The sequence below is a fragment of the Podarcis erhardii genome (genome assembly GCF_964252035.2).
Source record: "Podarcis erhardii genome assembly, chromosome: 8".
Taxonomy (NCBI): domain Eukaryota; kingdom Metazoa; phylum Chordata; class Lepidosauria; order Squamata; family Lacertidae; genus Podarcis; species Podarcis erhardii.
In genome coordinates this window covers 73,429,053-73,452,806 of record NC_138499.1, presented here as the reverse complement: position 1 = coordinate 73,452,806, position 23,754 = coordinate 73,429,053, and positions in this window count along the sequence as shown.

Below are 23,754 nucleotides of genomic sequence, written 5' to 3'. Positions count from 1 at the left end.
AATAATGTCAATGCTCGGCTGAACTGCAAGCCCTGTTTTACACGTATTCAGACGCTCATATTCCAGAACGCAAATGCATCCTGAGAATTGCGTACATGCAATTGGAAAATGCACAGACAGCTTTTTGCATATTTATGTGGAACACACCTACCTCTCTGCCGCACTGCTTTCACCTCTGATCTTTATTCTACTTGCAGATGAAGGAGCCACAATTGCACACTTTGCACAACATCAACGCCCCATTCCTTGCTCCTCCTAGTGAACAGCTGATGGGTGTGAAGGAACCTACAAGGTTGACTATAATTTGGCTGGGAGCCAACTGCACCCAGTCCCTGAAATGTCCCCGTCAACACTATTTCTCAGCAGCCTTGTAGGGATTCAGAATTTCACAGCCCTACATGGATATGTTGGGGATTGAACCTTGGGCATTCTGTATGCAGCACATGTCCTCTTTCACTGAGCTATGGATCTTGGCTAGCATTGCTAGATTTCCAGTGGAATATACTGAAATTGAGGACCATGATCTGAAATTCAGTTTAACATATGTAGTGTAATCCGAGGCTCTGATTTTGTCAAAATGTCTACCAGCAAAATTTCATATCCCCCCCCCCCCCATGGAGATGTTCATTTATTTCACACTCAGCATCTGGGCATATCAGATGTTTTGTGCTACAAACCATATATCTTTAAGTCTTATCTGATCTCCCCATATGCTCTGGCCATCTGGAGCTTTGCGTTATGCCCAGTATAAGTGAGAACAGCCTGGAAGCCTCACTCAAACGTTCATATTTTGTTATGTACAGACACTTCTATGGAATTAGTCATTGCAGAGTTTGCAGCCCTCTCCAGATATTATTAGCACACACTTACATGACTATCTCGCACAATTTCAGCTGCCTAGGTGTGCTGTAGAGCTTTATTCTGCTGTACTGGTGCTGCTCTGCTGACAACTTGTCCCATGGTCGTTTATTTCTTAAAACGTTTTCATTTCAATTATAGGAACGTCCTATGAACCTGCTAGATCATACCAGTGCTCCATTTAGTCCAGCATCCTGCGCTCACTATGGCTGACCATATGTCTAAGGGAAGTCTGAAAGCTGGATGTGAGCACAACAGCACTCTGTGCACCTGAAATTCCCAACAACTGATACTCAGAGAGCACAACCATTGATAACTTTATTATCCATGAATTTGTCTGATCCTCATTTTAAGCCATCCAAGTTGGTGGCCATTACTACATCTTCTGGGAGTGAATTCCATATGTGGTTCTATTATATGTGGGAAAGGAGCCAAATATATTATTTCCTGGGCCCAAATATACAAGCTTCAGATGATTGTGCTTGTCTCACAAAGTAAGTATTGCAAACCTATAATCCTTCTTGGATTAAAGTCTTTGCTTCCCTGGGCAGTGCTACATCGAAGCCATCTCCTACCACTCATCTGCCCTTAACGTAGAGATTTTCAACCATTTTAAGTCCATGGCTCCCTTGACATTCTTTCTAATCTGACATTCTTTCTGTGGCACCTCTATGGGACTCAGGATGCCAGTTATGTCAACCCTTGCCTGCAGAGCTGGCAGCCCTTCACCCTTTTTAGAACACCTCCCCTTGTGAAGCCAGTGTGGTGTAGTGGTTAAGAGAGGTAGTCTTGTAATCTAGTGAACCGGGTTCGCGTCTCCGCTCCTCCACATGCAGCTGCTGGGTGACCTTGGGCTAGTCACACTTCTCTGAAGTCTCTCAGCCCCACTCACCTGTTTGTTGTGGGGGAGGAAGAGAAAGGAGAATGTTAGCCGCTTTAAGACTCCTTAGGGTAGTGATAAAGTGGGACCTGGGAAGCACCCCCTGGCCAGCCTCAGAGGCACCATTTGCCTGTGGAGCATGTAGCCAGGGCTGCTGCAAAAAACAACTGTGCAAGCCTTTGGGAGGCAGAGACACAAGAGGAGGAAGGGGAGGAAAGAGGGATAGAGGCCAGTGTTGCCCATGGCACCCCTGACCATCATTCAAGGCACCCTAGGGTGCCACAGCACACTGGTTCAAAACCACTGCCTTAAGGAACAGCTGAGGACAAGCAGCCTCATAATTACAGTGGTACCTCGGGTTACAAACACTTCAGGTTACAGACTCCGCTAACCTGGAAGTAGTACCTTGGTTTAAGAACTTTAGCTTAGGATGAGAACAGAAATTGTGCAGCAGCAGAAGGAGGCCCCATTAACTAAAGTGGTACCTCAGGTTAAGAATAGTTTCAGGTTAAGAACGGACCTTGGGAATGAATTAAGTATGTAACCAGAGGTACCACTGTATATTTCCCCTGAGCTCTTCTCCCATTTCTTAAGGTGAGCTGAATATCCATAAACAGCACTTGGCTTGTGACTGGGTCTATAAGATTACAAGCAGCCACTGGCTGACTGTTAAGGTTTCCTCACGCAACCAGGTAACCTCCAGTTTCTCCAACTTCCTACTGCTGGGTTAGGATGAAGTGCCCCTTGCTTCCAGCGAAGGGAAAGAGAGATTCTCCTTTGATCCCTCCAACTTGCCATTCACCTGGGAGTCACCAAGCCAGGCTGAATGTCTGTAGCCACACTTCTTTTCCCTTGGTGCAGACCCAACCTTTCTCTGTTCTCCAGGCTTTAAATTTCTTCCAAGGTTTACATGGCCTGAGGTCAGCCAATGACATGCCTCTCCTCACTCAATGCTTCCTCAGACTCTAGCCATGTGTTGGAGGGAAGGGAGATGCACATACTCTCAGTGCCCACTTGCGATATCAGGAACAGGAGCCAGGACTTGCACCTACCCCAATATTTTGCAGAATCAGCAGAGGAAGGAAGAATCACAAAGCTCTAGCAGTTCCTTGGATCATGCCAGATAAGATTTCTCCTCCATTCTCCCCATGCACTCACAAACTGTCTCTCTACTCTCATTATCAGTCAAACACCATTCGATTTCTTTCCCATTTCCTAATCTGACTGTTACTGTTGCTCCAGTAGTAAAAGGAAGGAAAGGGGTAGACCCTGCTATTATATTGGGGACTAATATTCAGTGCAAGGCACAATTACATTGCCTCGTTCAAGTATGCTTGGGGGACCAAGTGTCAGAGGATGAAGGAGGGTGAACCATGTTCCTTCACACATAGCTGCTAAAGCGGCAGGAGGGTGTACAGATGGGGATTCTTGGAAATGTAAGTGTTTCAGAATTTTGCAATGCAGTTCTCCAACCCCAAAATGTGTGCAACAAAAAGCATATAATGGGTTTTTACATAAGTGTTTACATAATGAAAATAACATTCAAGAAAGCATTGGATTAGATGGCTTGCAACAATATGCATATGAGACCAAATTGCATATAAAACATATTGGTGTGCATATCAGGAAAATGCACACTAAAATGCTGATGGGTTTGCATTGGGAATTATTTTATTTTTTAAAATGCAAATTGATATGGAAATGAAGCAAGTGGAATGTATCGCAGGAAAAATGAGAATCTGAAATCGACAGATTCATTCAGCCCTATTTGGAGAGAATGATGAGGACCTTTTCCCCACAATGTTTAGATTTTTCTGAGCTTTTGCAAAGAAAAAAAAATGCACAGCCTTGAATAAGAAAATCTGCGTCATAAATTAGGGATCAGAGTGAATAAGGAAAGCAGGCTGCAAAAAGCAATAGAATTAGACAAAGGGTAAGAGAACGTAGGATAAGATTAACTGTTATAAATAAGGGAGGTTAAAAAAAGCATTGTCCTTTCTTCTATTATTAGACAATTTCAAAAGTGGAAAAATAATCAAGGCTGCATATGCCCTGGTCTTCATCCCAGCAGGCACTGGGTGAGATCAGTCTGAAAGAAGGTGCAAGGATCAGTAATTTTACTGATGGCCAGGGGCATCAGACCTCCGAGTAAACATTCACAATTGTTTTCAGATAAAAGTTTACACAATAATGAAAAATACAGCAATGTCTTGCAATGATGGTGCTGGGGCACAGCAGGAGAGGAAACTACATAGTCATTATGAAAACTGCCACACTACAACAATAGTTAGAGAGCTTTTGCAAACGGAATATCATGGGAACCAAACTTGATGTGTTGCACAAATGACTCTCGCAGCTTCCTTGAATTCCTAAATATTGAAATACGAATGTGAGCTTTGGAACATTTGCTATCTGGCAATAGAAGTAATGTTGCAAAGTCATTACAGGCTTTGTGTGCTTAATGTGGATGCTTTTCAATTAAAATTAGCTAGATGCGAATGCATCCCATCATACAACAAAAATGCAGAAAGTCTCCTGTGATGATATCTTTTCACAGCTATGCACAACATAGACCTCCAGTAACTGATGCTTTTCATCTCACGAAGAGCTGAACTACCATCAACTGAATCACAACGTACAATCCTAGCTGGACCATGTTTGCAGGAGTGGGAATAAGTCCATCCTATTAACAATATTATTATTATTATTATTATTATTATTATTATTATTATTATTATTATTATTATCTAGAAAATAAGCATGGGGTGACTAGGTTTTCAACACCGACTTCTTCCTGTTACTTTTCTATATACAGAAGCTTGGGTGTTTTAGATGTGGGGAAGCTATCAGGTGTATGAACCCCCACCTGCTCTCTGATGTCCCAGGAAAGGGTTGCAATATTTCACTGTCCTGGGACTCAGCTATACAGCTGCAAATATAACATTTAACGTGTGTTTTAAGTGCATTATGCAAATGTGACACCAGATGGTGATGGGGAGCTTAATGGCAAATTCAAAATAATTTTTTTAAACACTTTTTTTTTTTTTTAAGCATTTTCACAGCATTTTTTAAAAGTCTAGATTCCACCTTGCTGAACTCTAAGGATGCAGGGGTGGCCAATCCTGTTTCACTGCCTGAGTCAAAATGGGAATTGCCACCTCCTGCCCACCCTGCCCCTTCCAGTGCCACTGTGCACCAGCTCTCACTAGCAATCAGCATTGCTGACTGGCCTCTCTCCCTGGGTGAGGGGTAGCCGATCGGCAATGTGTTCATGCATAAGGTCCATCTGTGTAATGGTGTCTATTCTACCTGTCTGTTCATAAAGTCCAAACAAACCACATGAAATACCTTTGTGCTGAAATGATTAAAAGGTATTTCAAGTGAATGCTACAGCTACTTCGTTTTACTGACGAAGCCCAGGAAAGGGAAACAAGGCCAATATTCCGGAAATCCTTGTCTAGACTCTGTAAAAGGATTTTGTGGAACTGTAACAACCTTTCGTGCGGATTGTGTGGACTTTATGAACTGACAGGTGGAATAGACACCATTACACAGATGGACTCTTATGCATGAACTGACCAGAAAATGATCTGATCCACTGGGTCTTCTGCTTTGTTCGTTTGTTGAACTTTATGAGTTACTTCTGTTGAAATTTGATACAATAAATAGTATACCTTATTTATCTAAGAACACAGCTGGTTACGTCTCATGTGTTTATTGAGGATGCTTTACGTGACCATAGGTTTGTTTGTTGTTGTTCTGTCAGTTCTGCAGCCTGAGGCGGACGTGTATGGATGTGACAGGTTTAAAAAGTCTCAAGACCTAGAATGCCTCATTCCTGATTTAGCTGTTTGTATGTTGTGGAGGACATCACAGATCTGGCCCTTGTCTAGGGTGGTTTTGGAGATCTCAGCTTTTTAGCTGCTGCAGAAAATAATGGCAACCTGCCTTTTGGCAGAGGTGATCTACTAGAACATATTGCAAAGTTCCTCTACGCTGGTTCCATTTTACCTTTCAGGTCCAGAGTTCACATTTGCACTAAAATCTATCCTTCCTTAAGTTCCGTCACAACCCTGAGGATCCTCTTGACCACACAAACCTTTGCCAAGGGCACACAATGACAACAAAGAGAGAATTGTTCTTAGCGTTATTGATCCTCTTGGAGGTTCATGGAAGTTAGAGCTTGAGTATTTTCTAGAACCAAACACTAAGATATTATGTGAGCTGGCTTTTACTGACCGAAGTAAACCAGAAACAGTCAGTTTAAGGTATTATAGGGTGCATTACTGAACTGCTATTTTAACCATAGTTGTGAAACCCAAAGAGAGGGTGGGCTGGGGTAAGTTGGAGCTCTAAATTAACAATGGTGGTTAATAGCAGACCACCAAGACCACATAACTCCAGTCCTGAAAGACCTACATTGGCTCCCAGTATGTTTCCGAGCACAATTCAAAGTGTTGGTGCTGACCTTTAAAGCCCTAAACGGCCTTGGCCCAGTATACCTGAAGGAATGTCTCCACCCCCATCGTTCAGCCCAGACACTGAGGTCCAGCGCTGAGGGCCTTCTAGCAGTTCCCTCCCTGCGAGAAGTGAAGCTACAGGGAACCAGGCAGAGGGCCTTCTCGATAGTGGCACCCACCCTGTGGAATGCCCTCCCATCAGATGTCAAGGAAATAAACAACTATCTGACTTTTAGAAGACATCTGAAGGCAATCCTGTTTATGGAAGTTTTTAATCTTTGATGTTGTTGCTTGATGATGATGACGATGATGATGATGATGATGGAAGCCGCTCAGAGTGGCTGGGGAAACCCAGCCAGGTGGGCATGGTATAAATAATATATTATTATTATTATTATTATTATTATTATTATTATTATTAAGCAACTAATAATGACAATCCTGTTTCGTTGCTTCTTTGTCTCTCCCTACCTCCCCATACAACACTTCTTGCAACATTCCTGAGAAGGATCACTCCATGTACGGCATGCAAATCTTATTAGTAGTTCTATCATCTGTGTTTCATGTTAACAAGCCCCAAAGCTGCCTGGGAGTCTCATGGGAAGTTATATAAAATCCACAAACACAAGTTTTCAATGGTGTGATATGATTCAGGAACCCAAAAAAGCCTATCAACAGGAATGGAGTACAACCCAAGGCATGGCTGCTAGCGCTTCTCCTAACAAATTATATCTAGGATGGGACTATCCCCTAGAGTTTGTCTTGCTATTCCTTTGCCATCTGAAATTAAGTTGGAAAAGAGCCCTTTTTGGCAAGATGAACTATTCCTCTGACAGAATTGTTTGGGGGATATTTTTCTTAATGAACTCCTCAATATCCTTTTTTCCCTCCCTCTTAAAAATATGTTTTGATCAAGATGAAAAGTAAAGTTTTTGATCAAAGTCTGCTGCATTTTTTTTAAAAAAAAAATGCCTATGAAGAAATGCAAATTCTTTCTTTTAATCAATCATTTAAATAAAAAGGACTTGCTGTCTGTCACATGCTCATTTTTTATTGATCATTAAAACAAAGGTTGCAAATAGAATCATGATTTAGCTGTTTTAGAACTTAATTGACGTACAGTTTTTGTAGAAAATAAAGTTAACATTTTTAATAGTGTGGTTGTACATTTAGAACAACAGTTCTGTTGGCTTAGGCATTAACTTGCATACTGTGTCACAAGCAGAACACAGGATTAAATAGGTGCTTGTGGATGACTCAAACAAGCAAGTCATGCTGCAAATAATATTGCCCCCCCCCATATTATCCCCCCCCCCCCGGAAATACCTTCCAGGTTTTTTTTAACCAACAGCAACTGGGAATGCATTCCTTCATGGCACCCATTACAGTGCTACCTTGCTTCTCAAACTTAATCCATTCCAGAAGTCCGTTCCAAAACCAAAGCGTTCCAAAACCAAGGCTTGCTTCCCATAGAAAGTAATGCAAAATGGATTAATCTGTTCCAGACTTTAAAAAACCCCTAAAACAGCAATTTAACATGAATTTTACTATCTAACGAGACCAATGATCCATAAAATGAAAGCAATAATCAATGTACTGTACTAATTATTATTTTTCTTCCCTGCACTGATGATAGTCATTGTTTGGATGGGGCACTTTTATCCATTTCTGCAGTCACACAATCAATCGATCAGTAGCTAAACTGGGTTCCACACAGTTACAAAAACTATTTAACAGAAAAAACCTCAAAAACAAAAACACAAAATAAATAGCGAAAACAAAAGTGCAAAAACTTATGGTAATCTGTTCCGGAAGTCCCTTTGACTTCTGAAATGTTCAAAAACCAAGGCACAGCTTCTGATTGGTGCAGGTGCCCCGGAAACAAGAGCCAACAACCGCACCGGATGTTCAGCTTCCGAAAAAGGTTCGAAAATCAGAACACTTACTTCCAGCTTTTTGACGTTTGAGAACCAAGGCATTTGAGAAAGCGTGTTCTCCTTCATGGAGAGCGTGTGTTGCGGTTGGGGCCGCCAGGACACTCCAAAGTTGTGGGGCGGGCTAATTGACCGTTGGCCACTGATGCGATTGGGGCTTCCCTTGTTGTTGGGAAGAAGTTAATGTTGCCATTTGTTGATTGACAGCCAGAAATACTGAAACTCCTTGCACGAGGCTAGGGCTTCCTCTTTTCGCCCATGCATCGGATTGCCCATCCACCCCTCCCTAGAATAGGGTTGTTCACTTGACCTTGCTATGCCTGTCATGGGGTCGTCTGCTCTTGGGGCAGGGGCGTGGTAGGAATTTTGTCCATCTGGCAGATTGGCTGGGCCAGTTGGTTTTTTGCCTACTGCGTAGCAAATTGTCACATCTTGTAAGGTTGCGGTTAGGCATTGGTTTATGGTTTGGTTGGTTGAGGGGCATGGATTGGCTGTGCCTGCCCCTCTAATGCTGCTGCTGCAAGGGATTCCGTTAAAGGAATCGGGGGCTAACTATTGCTTGTCCACCCTGTCAAGGGGGCTTGGGCCACTGCAAGAGCTCCTGGCTGCATTTGGGGTGGGCTGGGGGCAGGTTCCCTACTCCGTAGCTACCCCAAGTGTATTCCCCTTTTCTGACTTTTGCATGCGTGCAGAATGTCAGACTGTCCCCCATAGTGGGGGCAGCTAGTCGCAACCAATGCCTAAGCAACCACTCACATGTTTGTATTTTAATAAAGTTGAGGCCATAATTATGCCAAAACCTTAAACTAAAATTTTGGTGTGATGTGTGAGTTATTGGGGTGGCCCTGGGGACCTCGACAAGCAACCAAGGTACCACTGTATATTTCTGGCTTTTAAAATGTATTTCCTTTAGTATAGAGCCGATGAGGAAAGCCTACCTTCAGGAGAAAAGAGGACTAATGGTTATTTTCAAAGAACTGGGCTAATTCAAGGAGGACAACACTATCAACATCTATTTGCTCAAATAGTTGGAACGATCCATCCTCATTGTTAATCCGTCAATTAACTTGTAACCGGTAGAAACACAGAGTGAATGATAAACTGAGTGCTAGATTAGTAATCAGTCCCGTCGATGCTTTCTTAAGTATCTAGATCAGGATGCTGTTGGAGGAGAAATGCAGAGTTCTTGAGAATGAACTGTGTCTCGACCAGCAGCACATGCGTACTGAACTGAATCTTATGCTGATCTCATTCTCCAGCTCCATTAATTGTGCTGCTTGCGGAAGGTATTTCTCATCCATTATTCAAAAGAGGGGAAATGTTCAGGTCTTTCTTTCAAATAAAAATTAATAATGATTTCCAGAAAATGAAGACAGTAACATGACAGTAATTATTATGTCCAGTATGAATCGTGTGATGAACACTAGATGCACACATTTGGTACAATGGATAACAAACACAATTTCTAACATTGTTCTTTTGCATCATCTCTTTTCCGGTTATTCTATTTTGCTTCATGCAACAGAATTTTAACATACACTGAAAGAGCAGACCAAACAGTATCAAACTTGTTTTATCACTTTCTTGTATTTTTATATATGATGGCTGACCTATTCATAGTCTGATCTGCCAAGTGGCAGAGCAGTCCTTTGTGACATTCATGTTTGGTTTAGATCCTGACTTTGCTTCCTATGAATGGGGACTATTTCCATCTGCAAAAGGTTTTTGATCCATTGGAGGAATCCTTGTAGTGAAAGGAGGGAAGAAGAGGGAAGAAGAGATATTTGTTGATTCCTTCCTCCATCTGAAGCACTCTATGACCTCAATATGTCTGCTCCTGAGGTTCAGGAGACCTTTCAGAACAGCATAGGTTCAGGGGGTTGTAGGGGGAAACTGGCAAGCATTTATTTCCTCCTCCCCGCCCCCCTCTGCCACTGAGAGCATCTTGAGCAGAATTTCATTTTAAGGGAGGGGAAGTCCCAGTGTCTCCGATCTTGAAATGGATTCCTTTTGTCCATTGTGCCCCAATAGTTATTGACACTGTGATGAAACTAGACATCATAGTGGTGTCAGGGAATGGTCTGAAGACGAGGACTGGGGAATGCATTCTATGGTCAACCAGCTTCTCTCCAATGGAGAGCTGGATGGGGAAGAGTCACCCACCTTGTCCACAGCGTGTTCAGAAACAGAGAGAGAGAGACAGAAGCTGAACAGCTTAGGGAGGAGAGTGTATCTGAAGAAGTGTGCATGCACACGAAAGCTCATACCAAGAACTAACTTAGTTGGTCTTTAAGGTGCTACTGGAAGGAATTTTTTTATTTTGTTTTGACTATGGCAGACCAAGATGGCTACCCATTTGTAACTGGAGCTTAGGGAGGAGTTACCCAGTTTTGAGATAATGACAAGAGAACCAGAAGGGAGGGGACAGCTAGTTGAGATGTCACTTGAGAGCGTGGGGGACCCCTGCCCCTCACCACAGACTTGGAGGTCCAAACGTATCAGAGAGCAAAGGAGTCAGAAGGAGGAAGGAGCTTCCCATTGGCGCCCAAAATGTTGCGGAAGTCGGAAGTCGGAAGTTGGATTAGACTGGCCAACTGCCCTCCTTGCGGAGAGCTGTGTATTTGTGCTCACAACATGATGCTGTAATAAAAGGACTATAAATCTATCAACTGCTCATTAATTCTTATGTGTGAAGTTACTGAAGGGAGAGGAGGACTCTCCACGCCTGACAAGTGGAAACACAGTTGCCATTAAAAATGACAGCCCAATTTCTCACACTTACTCTTTCCTCAGTAACAACTAATAAAATATCTGTTGATAAGAGTGCAAGAAGAGCTCTTTTGATGAGATGCAAACACCCTGTACTCACAGTGGCCAACCAGATCTCTATGGGAAGACTGTAAGCAGGACCTGGGTGCAAGAGGCAGAAGATATCTACCATGACCATTAGCCAGTGATAGATGACACAGAGTTAGTATTGTATGGTGGTAGTCAGTCCCATGTCTGGCTAATGGTACCCTGACTATTTGCAGTTGAATGCTACAAATCAGCAAGAGTGTGGCCAGTTGCAAAGTTGTCTTCACATTTCTCTGCAAGGTTGCCAATCAGGTTTTGCTGCAAATCAGATTGGGTGTTTTGAAGAAGCCTTCAGAATTTAATTTTCCGCTCAGCAGATATTATCTATCCTACTTATTTCTTCACCACAGGACATTGGAGCAAATGACATTTTTATATTCTAGATGGCAGAAGGTGGGTTCAAATATTATTTGGCAAGCATGAGAAAAAAAATGATTTGATTTATGTGGTCCATCCATCTAGGGAGTCAGACACTGGACAAATACTTCAAGATAATGTTTTGAGGTGTCAAATTCACTGTAAAAGCAAACAGAGAGGTTGCAACTGTTGAATAGGGTAGTTCACCTATGGGAGAAATGTTTCTCCAGTTGGTGATATGTTATGATACAAAATGCCCTGACAAATACTGCAAACTGAAAAGAAAAGAAAAGCAGAATGTGGTGGAATTCGGTACGGTATATTCTAACAGAAAACAAAAGCCAATGTAGATTTTTCTTGTAAAAGAAAATATTTAATTGACAGGAAATAACATCTTGTTTTAAGATAAAGTTTAGGGTTGCCATATTTTGAAGAGAAAAAAAAAGGACACATTTGCCGAATTCTACTTTTAACTATAGGGATGCGGGCGGCGCTGTGGGTTAAACCACAGAGCCTAGGGCTTGCCGATCAGAAGGTTGGGGGTTTGAATCCCCGCGACGGGGTGAGCTCCCGTTGCTTGGTCCCTGCTCCTGCCAACCTAGCAGTTCGAAAGCACGCCAAAGTGCAAGTAGATAAATAGGTACTGCTCTGGCGGGAAGGTAAACGGTGTTTCCGTGCACTGCTCTGGTTCGCCAGAAGCGGCTTAGTCATGCTGGCCACATGACCCGGAAGCTGTACACCGGCTCCCTCGGCCAATAAAGCGAGATGAGCACCGCAACCCCAGAGTCGGTCACGACTGGACTTAATGGTCAGGGGTCCCTTTACCTTTACCTTTTACTTTTAACTATGGATCACTATGTCACAGTGGCGTAGCGTGGGTTGTCAGCACCCGGGGCAAGGCAAGTAATTTGCGCCCCCTAACCCTAACTCCCAGATGTTGTGCCCAGTGCGGCCGGCCCCCCCTGCACCCCCCACGCTACGCCACTGCTATGTCGACTCTCATTTTACATACCCATGAAAAAGAGAATGTGTCCTCGGGGAAAAGGAAATATGGCAAGCCTAACAATGTTTGACTTTTAAATAACTGGGTCAACTGTTAGAATGTATTGGTGAGTATTTAAAAGCTTTTTGGTTTATTTTAAACTTTTCTGGAATGAGTAAAAGAGAGGGGTTTTTTCTTTTCAATATGTGCGGATCTCAGGAATAAAGGGGAAAGATAGCAAGTGCCTACCTATTTATTCTTCCTTGTTGCTAATAGCATGAATTGGGGTTTGTTTATGAAACGTTCATATCCCTATGGAGAGCTCAGGAAAAAAGCCAGCAATCATCAAGTGCTATAGGGCCATAAACTGTCTCAAGCTTTGTGCAAGCCTAACTATAATCTAAAATAAATTTCCCATGACCAATAAGTGTTGTCTCCAAATTGTGCCTGTATCCAAATGAGCCCGCAAAAGTAATAAGCCAAAATATAGCTATTTTTGTTTCTGTTAGAATAATGAATGATGCCCATACTGTGTTTATATCTTGTGCTTCTCCCGTGTTTAAAATCAGGGATGAATTAAAGCCTCAAGATAAATATTTTATCGATCAGATAACTGAGCTTTGCAAATGTTGTTTCTGCTATAATCCGGCTACATTATCACATGTGTAATTTGAGAACTGAAGATCCAGAAATACTCAGTGTAGGGATATCACAGAGTGGGGTCCGGAGGGAGCACACTTCCCCACCAGCAGGCAGCCACAGTCTGCCTGCACGCGTGACCTTGGGGTGCAGGGCAAACTCCCCCTCAGACAAGCCACGGCTGTCGGAACATCGTCCCCTCGGTCTGACCTTTTGCGGTCTCAGTAGTCTGTGGTGTCCTGTCTGTAACCTTTGTCCCTGAGACCTTTTGTCTCCTTCATCACACACTGCAAGGAGAAAATGACGCTGTGGAAACAGGTGCCAAAATAACTTTGTACCACCCCACGATCTCGGGGCTGGAAGATGTGTAAAGGTCACAGCCCAAAATGTATCTGCCTAGCTTGCATATTTGTCTCAATAAAAGGAGGCTCCACAGGAATGGCCGGCAGCTCGCTTCAGCCCACCTGTGCGCAGCTCACATGATGATCAACTCCTGTCTTGGGCCTTCACTTCAACTCAGTCCCTTCCCTTTTGTTTGCTTGTAAAATTTCCTGTGCTCACCCTTTTTTTTTTTTTCATCCTCTCACTTTCACTTCTCCCGCATTTATCTCTCTTTCATGCACACGGGTCAGATTTAGGTTTGATGAGGCCCTAAGCTACTGAAGGTAATCAGCCCCTTTACTGTATATGTCCAGCTGTCCTTTATCAACAACAAATTGTCGCTGTTTTTTGTGTTAAATATATGCTATATGGTAATTTATGGACCTAATAGGTATCTAAAGCCATTTGCACTTGTTGCCATGCAACCAGCCCATGCAGAATGTAGGCACCCTATATATAGAAATGAGCAAACCAGTGATATTTTAGGGAGCAGGCTAGCAGGCGGGGCCCATTACTTACATCATAGGAGCCTACACCACATAAAACACTGTTGCTGTATGTAGGTTTTATTTTATTTGTTTTTTATATTATATTTTGGAAATGTACATCCAGGTTTCTTTCCTTTAATTTTTTGGGGGGCCTCCGAGAGAGTGGGGCCCTAAGCTATAGCTTGTTTAGCTTATACATAAATCTGGCACTGTGCACACCCTTCACACATTAAGTCAAGCAATTTCAGTGTGATGTTGCAGGCTACTCCCTTCTTTGCAAACCTTCCACAAACAACTCCATCTGGTTTCTAAATCTAATGTGTTGGCAGATTTCTCTAAAAATGTATGAGCGGCAGCAATGTTTGCCAACATTCCATAGCACCTCAGCAGCTGAGCCAGTGGCTAGGGAGGGTTCACTGCAAAAGACAGAAGAGAGAGCGCTGATAACCAATCGATATAGAAGCATCCAAGAATGCTGACTGTATTTAGCTCAGTTCACTTATCTTATATATTTATTTGACTTTTGAACTAAGTTCTTCTGCATATCTACATAGTACATATTTATTTATTTATTTTGCAAAACAGTTTACATAAAACAGCACAGACAAAAAAAAGAACAGTACGTCAATAACAACCACACACACACTAACAACAAATCTTCTAACTTCACACACACTTTTGACTTCCGATTCACCTTATTGTGCTTTCTACATATTCTTAGCCTATACGCACTTCCTGTTATATCTATTGCATATCACAAATAAATTTTTAAGTTTCTAGCATTCCTTAATATTCAAGATTCGATCTAAACCTGTCAGGAGATCTGCATTTTCACAATATTGTTTTATATATTCTTTAAATACTATCCATTCTTTACTCACTTTCTGATTATGTTTCCTCTTACTCTCCCAGTCATTTTTGCAAGTTCCAAGTACAGTGGTACCTCAGGTTAGATGCTTCAGATGACAGATGCCTCAGGTTACAGACTCCGCTAACCAGCTACCTCGGGTTAAGAACTTTGCTTCAGGATGAGAACAGAAATCGTGTACCAGCGGCGCGGCGGCCGCGGGAGGCCCCATTAGCTAAAGTGGTACCTCAGGTTAAGAACATTCAGGTTAAGAACGGACCTCCGGAACAAATTAAGTACTTAACCTGAGGCACCACTGTACATAGTACATATTTTAATTTGATTCATCTGTGGCAGACCCCAATTTGTGGAATCTCCTCTATATGGAAGTGGATCTAGCCAGAGGTGTAGCATGGAGGGGCTGTTACCCTGGGCACAGTTTTTTTTTTTGGCGGGGGGACACATTCCTCACAAAGCCCTGCCAGCCTGCAGGGTGAGTTAGGGGAAGTCCCTAAGTCATCAAGGGTTTGAGACTCATCAACTACCTTTAGCTGGTCAGTCAAAGCTGTTTCCCAGGGTGTGGCTACTGTTGAATGCTGACAGCTTCTAGGAGCCAAAAATGAGAGCTGAGCACAGGGTGAGACACTCAGTATTGCCCTTCCCCTAACGCCTAAAAACATTATGTTTGTGTGTGCGCCACAATATTGCATAAAATGAGCAAAACTGCAGAGAAACAAGTAATTTTCAGCAGTACAGATGGGTACGGTACTGCCATTCTAAATGAGCATCCATCTTTCCTTTCGTTGTAGATGGATTCTACAACATCAGGCTTTTTGTAAAAGCTGTATTCTGCAGCGCTCTGGAAAATCTTTGGTTAGGTGCATCCCTTGCTAATTTGTCGTTAGTGCAGATAAAAGAAAGAAATGAATAGTATACAGCAGTAACATCTAGCTCTCTTCATTCTCCCTCTATGGTTCTTTAGGCTTGGGGAAATCACACTTTAGTTATCTTGTGACTCCATCTGCTTCTAGTGTAGTGATGTAGCTTGAATTGCTGCTTTTTTAAAGGTTTCTTTACCTGTTCAAAGTGAAATGGATATCTTGCCAGAGTAAATGAGTCAATTCTGTACTGGACAGTCTTCAAGGCAGCCAAAAATGCCTGTCTGATGATGACAATTTGTAAGCGCTATCCTGAAGTTTTTTATTTATTTTTCTCTGCAAAGGGTAGGAAACTGGTTGCTCCAACCCTTAATTTTTTGCAGGTGAAGGTTGCTCCCTCCATGCTATAGGGCAGGGACGTCCAACTTCCAATATACTGCAATCTACTCCCGGGAAAAAGAACTGGCAGTGATCTACCCATGGGGGGAGGGGCAGACCAAAGTTGTTGTTGTTGAGCTTTTTTAAGAACTTTTAGAAGTTCTAAACAGACAACAATGGAACACACACTAAACACAATGCAAGGAAAGACAGAAGGGGAGCAGAAACATGGTACTGAACAATGAGAGCCATAAGGTGACTGCGATCAACCACGGTCATCCAGGGATCAACCTGTCGATCACGGTCAACTTTTTGGACACCCCTGCAATAGATTATTTGTTCAGGTAATCTGTTGCATGTTAAATGTTTTGGGGAAGGTAAGTTCATGAAGCTTCAGTACAAGACTAATCACCTGCTGAATCAGGACCATCAAAGATTCTTCAGGTTCAGTGGGACATGCTATGACAAATCGTGCTTATTGTACAGAAACCCAAAGTTCACTTTTTTAAGGATTGCAGAAATAAATTGGAAGGAGAAAAGTAGAGGAAGGGATTTCTGAAATCTGAGTGCTGTTGTAGGGATGACAAGTGGTCTGGTCCCCTCCCAATATTTCAGACAGTCAATGTGCGGACAATGGACTAGGGACCCCTGCTATAGGGTGTAGAGCTTTAGGGTCTCAGCTGAACATTAGTTCAGAAATTGATGAGGGTTCAAAATTCCTCTCTAAATAAATAATTGGCCATGCTTGCTGTTATTCCTACTGCGTATGTCTGTTCAGAAGTATGTTGGTCTTCTGTCCAAATTAGAATACACAGTGCTTTTTTCTGGGGGGATGCAGGGGAACACATATCCCTAAACATTTTGTGAATCTTTGTATTTTTGTCCATTTACTGTATTTATTTTTCCCAATTTGAACTATAAAATGGTGATTTTATTGAGTCAAAATGATAGTACCCCTAAGCATGTTTTTAAGAGAGAGAAAAGGCACTGAGAATACAATTCCAGACCTTAAAATTACATAATGGAATGCTAACTCTGCCATCTTCGTGTTTGGTTCCTATAGCTTATGGCTCACTTTTCCATAGCAAGTCACTGATTTATATACACCTGTTAGAGAATGTGATAGTAGCTGACTGTGATCCAATCAATGTCTTAATCACAGTCAAAATTTCCTGTGTATGAGACAGCTTCTGTGACCAACATGTTAAGTATCCATTCTACAAGATTTCCTAGGTTGTACCCACTTATTAGGACAGCCCATCAGAAAGCTATCTAGTCAATTATTTTGGCTGCACATAGAATTGCTCTTAAAAAATAATGACTTAATGTTATGCCCTCTGCCTTTCTGGGTGACTGCTTTTAAAAAAACCCCAACTATCCTTGCAATAGCATTTCTCTGTGTTTAGTAAAATAGCTATAGAGAATATTGTCCACATTATTAACCAGTGTCCTTTATATAAAGATCCTCATGAAAATACCTACTTGAGTTTAGCACAGGAATGATTTTGTTTAAACGAAATGAGTTTTGTGTGCTTTTTGCTATTAGACAAGGAGAATTATGTCACCTGCATGTTTCTCTATTTGCACAGGCAGCTAGAAAGTTAAGAGCCAAATTTGTAGCTCAGCTCTGATGGTCTTCTACTTTTGTCATGGCTTATAGCTAAGAAAATAAATTTGCAGCTACCACTACTCTTGTTTGGCTCACTGGGGAGGGGTGTGTGAGTGTGCGTTGAAACCAGCCTACTCTGTACAAAGGCAACCTGCATATTCATTGCTGCACCCATTCTTGCCTCTTTCCCTGCCCACCACTGTTATGCACCCCCCCTTCCAGAAAGTTTCCCAGAAGGTAATGTGGCCCTTCGGCTGAAAAATGAAAACAACACCTTAACATAATTATTAATATTTATTGTTGGTGATAGCACTTTTCCAACAGGATTTAGGAGTTAGCCACACAGTCTTTGTGACATGCTGGTGGGGTGGATGCGCATATCGGAAGAAGCGTCTCCACCCCCATTGTTCTACCCGGTCACTGAGGTCCAGCGCCAAGGGCCTTCTGGCAGTTCCCTCACTGAGAGAAGCCAAGTTACAGGGAACCAGGCAGAGGGCCTTCTCGGTAGTGGCACCTGCCCTGTGGAACGCCCTCCCACCAGATGTCAAAGAGAACAACTACCAGACGTTTAGAAGACATCTGAAGGCAGCACTCTTTAGGGAAGCTTTTAATGTTTGACAGACTACTGTATTTTAATATTTTGTTGGAAGCCGCCTAGAGTGGCTGGGGAAACCCAGCCAGATGGGCGGGGTATAAATATTATTATTATTATTATTATTATTATTAGGCATGGAGGGAGACTTGCATAGGACGCAACAGGATGGACAAGCGCCCTTCCAACTGGTCCAGTCGCATGATTGTTGCATCCTCCTGATGCTGCCCTGCCAGCATGGGCTGGAAGAGCCACATGAGAATGCAACATGGCAGGCATGTGCCCTTCCAATCAGTCTGAGTGGAAGCATGCATGCCTGTTGTGGCCTCCTCATGCTCTGCCAGCCCCATGCTGCTTGGCAAGGCTGGGATGGGGGATTGGATTCAAAATGCAGTTCGGGGCTGGCAGGGGTGTTGTGAGGAACAAAATATGCCCATGGAAAAACTGTGCCCGGGGCAACAGCCCCCCTCACCTTGCCCATTCTACACCTCAGCATTTTGATGTTATGGGGCATGAGCAACCCACTCTGTCCCAAAGAGTTTCATATTCAGCCACATTTTGCTTCTTGTGCCCCCCCCCCCCAGGTCAGAGTGCTGAAATAAAACATCTAAACCAACTTGGGGTTGGGGACATCAATTGTAAGGAAGCTTGTGATCTAGGAAGTGAATTGCGCATTAGAAGTATTCTAAACCATGCAGGGAGAAAAGGAAAGACCTCTGACACACAGATTATAGGCAAGAACTAAAGGCTACAGGAACTCTTGGAATATTCAGCATAATGCCAACAAACTGTGACTTCAAACATGTTCCTTTGACATGCAGAAAGCTAATCTCTCTTTCTTAAAAAATAAAATAAAATCCTCATTTCTTTTCTATAACAAACAGCAAGCAAAAAGATCATGTTCTTCAGTTTTGCATAGGTGGGAAGTGCAATAATGATGGCCTGAGCCCTAAAAGGATTATACCTGCATAAAAATCCACGGAGATTCTCTTATTTTGAACAGCTGGCTTTTTTTCTGTTTGCCAGGAAGAATAGTCAAGACCACCAAATGTAGATAAACAGATTATATTGATTAAGTGTAACAACTTGAAGATCAGCAAAACAAATTAACTAGTCAGATTCAACCAATGTAACCAAATCCAATTTAGTTTGAGCAAGTGTTCATAATGCATGGGGTAATTTATATCCCAGTCATTTGGGCGAGTTAACAGCCACACACTGTGTGCATGCAACAGGGTTTCCTAAAATTCCCTCAACCACTCTGCATACACATTGGGTGTAAGAGTCCAACAGATATGCTGTGGCCCCTTTAGTCAACGTTCATCCCAAAGTGTCCATCAGACTAAAGGGTACCCCCAGCTCCTGCAGACCATGACTGAAGACAGTGACTAAGGGATGCCCACAATTCAACACTGCTTCAGATAAGGGTTCCATTCTTCCTGCAATCTTCTCACCTCCCTAGACTACATGCTGGTTAGCCAGACTGAAGGAACAGCACTCAGACAGACAAACATCACCCAACTGCATACAGTAGGAGAAAAGATCCAACACCAAGCGGGGTCTCCCAAAAGAATGCCTACTCAGCCCCTTGAAAACTGACAACTAGCTTGTAGGCCCATACTGTGAAAGAGTTTGGAGCCAAATAAAGGGGTAGAGTCGGCTTAAATAGCCTGTCGCCATATCTCCGCCTTGGATGAAATCACTCTCAGGCCATAATGTTCTCTCTTAGGGAGATACCATCTTTCCTCAACTTCCAAGGAAGAAGAGGTGTGTGAAATTCATCTATCCCCCCTTCCCCATAAACGGAGAGGATGGCATTGTTGCAATCACACGTATTTTCTCATTGTAGTACATCATGCTGCACCAGACTGAGAGCTCACTGGGGGTTCTGCATATAGTCCCCAGAAATGATTGCACCGGGACCACCAGCTCTAATGATGGGCCCTATGAATTTGAAATCTGACCATGCAATTCTGCACACATCTACTCAGAAGTCAATTGCGTTCAGGGGTGCCAACTTGAATGAAATATTGGGGGGGGGAGTAAGTCCCACCCCACATAATCAATCACAAGACATGCCCCATTTGAATGGCAATGCCCATTATATTAGTGGGGGGTAGGCCTATTTTGTTGAGGGGTTGAAGAGACCTCGGACCTAGGAGTTGGCTCCTATGATTTAACTGAGTTCAATGGGTGCTACTTTCAGTTAAGTGTGTCCAGGATTGCATCCTAAGGCTGCAGTGCAATGTACACTCACTTGGGAGAGTTAAGACCCAGGAATGCACTGTATTGCATTCCTCTCTCTGAGACAATGGTGGAATGTACACACATATGGCTGCTTAATGTGTGCTCTTTAAGCAAAGCAAGCACTTGCACTGCACTTCATACCTGCAACATAAAGCGAATGGGGTTTCACCCTTATTGATTTCTATAGGATTAGGTACACTTAACTATGGATGGACCATAATGCACAAAGCAGCACAAATTATTTGCAAGGTAATGCACTGTTCCTTGACCTGTGCATTGAAGCCCCCTTCATAATGTTTGCATGCAAACTGGCATCATGGGATTAAAGGGACAGTGGGAGCACACCTCTGGCAACATCCTTGAGGTCATGTGGTTTTCTTCACCTCCAGCATCCATGCATAGGGTGTTCCTGTTTGAGCTGCAGTGGCCTCCAAGTATAAACTTGTCCAGCAGATGGAACCTTGATTATCCAGGGTCCCTACTCCAGGGTATGCATGCAGAGGTTCATGCACATATTCTCCAGTTCTAGCCTCCATGCCTAATGTGTGGACATCAAGGGTGGAACAAAGGTAAGGCAGAGAACACAATGCCTTCAACCACATGAAGGGGGATACATAGCTTAGCAGAGTGACATGGTAATATTAATTGGGCTACGGTCTATGGCAGAGCTAAGTGCCTCATAAGCTTCTTGGGGCTTTCTAGGATTTAATGCCTGGCTCCTGAATTGCAAAATGAATGAATAAATAGGAATCATTCTGTTTACTCTGGGGAATAGCTGTCCATTACAAGCAATGTTTGTAAGAGTGCCCTGACGTATTATCTTTTAAAGCTAAAGTAATTCATCCAGGAGTATGCATAAGTGATAATTGTGCCCTTCTCTCCAATCCATTTTATATTAGAAAGCACAATTTAGTGTGGGAAAATTGTGCAAGTGAATAATTAATTAGTTGGCATACTTTGTTTTGTTCCCTTCAATTTTATATTTTATACACCTTCCTGACCAGCGTAACTTATCTCAGTGTATTAAGCTGAGAAATGCACGAACGTTATGCCTTGTGCAACCATTTCACTTCTCATTTCTTGGCGTGTTGCAGCTGAAGATTTATAGGGCTAATTAACCATAGTTTCTCATTACACTCAAATGGGGAAACTATGGTTATGAGAATTGGTGCAAACCAGGGTCTGAAAACACAGTGTAAAGAGTTTCAGCTACTTGGGACATTCTGAACCTCATTCTCAGAAAGTCCCAAGTGAGTGATCTAACAGGCCCTATACAATACAATAGGTTGGTTTCCTACTAATTTAGGTGGATTGGTTCCTTTTTCTGCTAAATTGCAAATAAATAAATAAATAAGGCTTTGCTCAATGACTTTTAAAAGGTCATGTGACTGAATAGATAATTTTGATTGGATGGCTTCAAGGTTTTGAGTTTTTTTTGAAGTTTAGATATTTTGCCAAGGAACAGAAGATATTAAAAAATAAGTAAGGTTTGGTAGGGGAAGGGGCGCTCATTTTTTATTTCAGTCCTGACTGTTTGCCTATACTTTCCAGAATTTTAGAATATATTTTTTCCTGTTGGGTGCCCACCATTTCCTTGAGTTATTTCTACCTTGGTAAAAATATTGCTAAAGCTAGTTTATCATTCTGGATTTCTGGTGGGGTGCGGGTGGGGAACTAGCATACAAACATTTGCAAAAACCAATGGTATTCATCAGCTCAGCCAGAACATCAATCAAGGCAGGCATTTGTAAAAATAATATAGCTATGCATATATGCTCTTGTAATTGATTTATATGCTTCCATCTCACATGGCTCTCTACACTTGTATTTCCACTGCACTTACCTGCTGGTCTATCACAGATGAATCGTGACTATGTCTGTTTTGACAAATGTAGTTGTGGCATATTAAAGTAGATTTTGGACTATAAATACAGTAACTTGGCTCAGGCAGGCCCCTTCGCCTCTAAGAGTAGCTTGCCACCAACAATGAATCACTAGCTGGTTGTCTGTGGGTTCTGTTGAGTCTTTAAAATTGTGTCGCAAAAAGATGATGATTTGGTCTCTCAGCACGTCCGCTCACCCTTTCAGGTGAGGCAGCATTGCGGGATGGCAGGGGCTCATCGCATGGGCTTTGTTTTACTTAATAGAAGGTTACAGCTTCTTCCTTAAACATTCAAACAAACTGTGTCTTTTTCTCTTTCCAGTCCTCGCTCTCAGCCTTCTGTACATGACCCAGCCAGGCCATGAAGCTCCTTCTGAGAGGTTTCCACATTCTCCTTCTGGCAGACTTCTCCTTACTGCTTCTTTGGGAGAACATCAACTTCTGTACTTCTTTCTGCCACTTACACTCACAGAGAATCATTAGCTCAGATCTCCTCTATTGTTTAGAGAGAGATGTTAGTTTCTGTTTGCCACTGAGCAGCTGCTTGGAGTCACAGGACTCTGTTTACATTCCAGAGACCATCCAGTCTCACAGGAAAGGGAGATGGGATCTGACGTTAGTGGTTTCCTGTTTCGTTTGTTCAGTTTCTCTCTGCTTTCATAGAGAGAGGATGTATTTTTCTTTGCTCTCTGCCTAGCTTAGAAATAAAGCATAGCATGTAGCCAAACCTCTCGTCTCTTCCCTGTGCTGGATACTCTGCTGGAGAATGTGCCTTGGAGCCTCATCAAAGGCTCAAGGTTGTTAATTATTCGTCGGAGGCGATTCCGGAGACTCGGACGGAAAATGGAGCTTTATCAGGTTGGCCAAGTGGAGATTCCGACAAGAGAGTTATCAAACACTTTCTCTTCTTCAGTATTTGTGGAGATGCAGCCATTGCAGTGAAGTCCCTCACGCACAAAACAATATGGAGAATGTAATGAGATGCCTCTCATGTGACCCAAATTAACCAATCACATGAGAGATACTGGGGAACATTCCAGAATTAAACACAGTAATGCATTTGAACATTCCCAATTTCAGTAAATGAAGTCACTACATTTAACTGGCTGATCGTCAGAGATTGGTAGGAATTACAGTCTAATGGCATCTGGCAGACCACCAGGTTCAGGAAGGGTGGACTAATTTGACAGGCACATGGGCAAGGCATTTTAACTGGAGATAAAACCTGAGATTTTCTCCATGCTCCAGCCCTGAATTAGATCTCTTTCCCACAAACAACCAAGCACTGGAGATGCACTGAGTATGAGCAGCCAGAAGGCATGCCAAAGCATGCAAAGATGCTCTCTCGCTCCCCTTGCCAATCAACGTCATGCTGTTTTACTCTCCCCCTGCAACTGATCTTACAAGCTAAGGGGTCAGGAAGGTGAAGTTTGAGCAGCTCCTGTCAGCTATCCTGGACTCCCCCCTTTAAGAGTTGCAACTCCCC